The following is a 2,500-nucleotide window of genomic DNA, read 5'->3' as shown; positions in this document are numbered from 1 at the left end:
CAATGAGACAATTTTAGAGAATGAACACCTACGTATTTGGAGTTTTATTGGATATCAAATTTAGATGTTTGGACTATGTGTCTCTTGTACCCATATAAAGTCTCTCTGTGCAATTATGTCCTTTTCTTGCAGGGAAATTTCAATATCTATTTGCAAATAAAGAGATAAATTTTATTAGCATTATAATGATCCCATTTGACTTCAATTGTATTACTATTAACATTAAAAAACGTCATTAACATGCACAAAGACATGGACTTTCATATTGTCTTACATATCACATGTAACACAAGAACATAAACCAACATTCTAGAATACTGACAATACAACTAAGCCCCTACTAAGAAAGCTTCTAACTGGACTCAAGTAGTTACATTGTCTAATTATCAATTTTATGATAACTACACCTATTCTTCACTCCTTGGCTATCAGCACTCCGGAAAACACCAACAAACCTCCACCATATGTCCTCTGGCAAGATACAAATTGTAGACTTCCCTGGCAATTTATCATCTGAAAATGAACTATTCTGGACTCATTGACCCTCGTTTATTTATTTATTATTAAGGTTTATTAACCCTTGTTCCCAGAGGGCCAGCAGGTGCAGAGGCTGTAGTGATTTCTTGACATAACCTTTCTATTGGGTTTGATGGCTGGCCTTCTGTCACAGATCTTTTTAAGTTCTAGCGGATTTGGATAAAACTCAGGTAATTACAAAACAAAAATAATATTTCAAAAGCCACTGTAGTTTATCTACTGAGAATTATCAAGCATATCACTGCACTAGTATCAATAGCATCTATTTATCAACATATTGATTATATAAAAATTCCCTTTATTTTTTTTTCTGTTTTCTGTTTTGGTATACATTGACAAGTTTCTTTTCCTGGCATAATTTTTTTTTTTCAAAGTCAAACGAATCTTTCATTTTACATTCATTGTTAACAATACTGGAAGTACTCAAAATCTAATATGACATATATGCACAATGTGAAAACCTTCCTATCTTTCTTCTTCATAACATTCTACGGCCCACGGGATGCATGCGGTCCACTAAATGTTGGTTAATTTGAAAGAGAAAGTTACCAACCAACACCAAATAACATTGTGAATATTAACACTTTACCCGCAAATGGCTAATCTGGCAACTTTGAATCTTCTACAGTACTGTAAGATATTAATTGTTAAAATTGAATTGCATTCTTTCTTTAAAAGCCTTTTATTCTCTCTTAAATACTGATTATTTTGATTGATATATTATGCAGCCCTGTAGAATTATAATTTTTTTAATGTGGTCCTTGCACTAAAAAGTTTGCCCATCCCTGTTCTATATAATGCTCATTATAACATTTACCAAACATTATCCAAAAATCTTAAAAAAAAAAATGCAATAAAGCTAAAAATTAAATAAACTCTTTCCTCGTTATGAATTGCAAGAAACTGAGATTTTGTTTTTAGAAATGGTAACATTTGTTTTCCTCTTATAAACTAACAATTCCTGACCATAAACTGGTAGCCTAGGTGACAAGATGTAATGATTGTGGAAACTCGATAAACTGTGAATTCCTTTAATCTACAATGAAATTCTGACTTCATCAGCATAGGCTTATGTCTCTCCATTGAATTTACTAAGATAATTAACCCTTCCATGCCTGGTCTCATAATATCATATGCGCAGGGACGGGCACCATGGGTGGGTGACGTACAATAATGTTATGCAGTTTCGCAGCCGTGTTTAAGTATCTAACAGGAAAGACTCAGTTACTCCCTGTATTTTACTCATGCTCCTCTATAACCAACTCCAGACAATATTTACGGTCTCTTTTTCCTCATAATTTGGATTTGTCAAAAATATGCCAGCCTATATGAGTGTTGCACTGTAACATACTAACCACTCTGGAGAGGTTAATATTGATGATGATGTCATGGCTAAACTATGTAATAGCAACCTCAGTTCAATCTATGGAACAGACTTAATCTTACATTAGCATCCTTGAAGGAATATTCACAACCCTTAACTGAGTGTTTATCTGAAACTCAAAGCATTGATGAGAAGAAATGAACAAAATAACCTTCTAATCCTGTCTAATTACCCTTCCATTAACAACAGAGATGCCAGAATCTCTTATCAACACAAGATAATGGATGGGTTTTCCCTATAAGAAAAAACATCTGTTTGAAATTACTCCAAGAAGTATTGAATTCTTTGAGAGAATGCAATCGGCTAGCAATGAGTTGAGACGTTGCAAAGATTTCCATCCAAGCCAAAGCTGACACAGGGTGACAAGGACACGTAAGAATGCCAATGGAAGACACTAATCTTGAGAAAAACCAACATTATTACGATACTTTATTTTATGCCTTTCTGTCTTCATTTTTTTTTTCTTCGGCTACTCCTGCGATACAGCTTTGTGTCTCTGATACGGTAGTCTCTCGATATATGAAATAGTCTGCAGACTGAAGATGAAATAGTTGAAATGAACAACAATTCGCTCCCTCG

At 33.9% G+C, this 2,500-nt stretch overlaps 1 protein-coding gene across 2 annotated transcripts in view; it reads right to left on the bottom strand.

Annotated features, from left to right (window-relative positions):
* The window catches only part of LOC122258148 (transmembrane protein 184C), an 11,500-nt gene that overhangs the window by 8,075 nt on the left and 925 nt on the right, over positions 1–2,500 (bottom strand). The window contains exon 1 of one of the 2 annotated variants that reach the window (XM_086542817.1): positions 2,094–2,199. The exons of the other annotated variant lie outside the window; for it this stretch is intronic. The gene's annotated coding sequence lies outside the window, so the exon portion shown is untranslated. Of the gene's footprint in view, positions 1–2,093; positions 2,200–2,500 lie in introns of those variants that run through there. 2 annotated transcript variants of the gene reach the window in all.

The sequence above is a fragment of the Penaeus japonicus genome, unplaced genomic scaffold (genome assembly GCF_977035675.1).
Source record: "Penaeus japonicus unplaced genomic scaffold, GWHDUDI00000001_assembly GWHDUDI00000012, whole genome shotgun sequence".
Classification (NCBI taxonomy): domain Eukaryota; kingdom Metazoa; phylum Arthropoda; class Malacostraca; order Decapoda; family Penaeidae; genus Penaeus; species Penaeus japonicus.
This window is presented reverse-complemented; position numbering and strand designations above follow the sequence as displayed.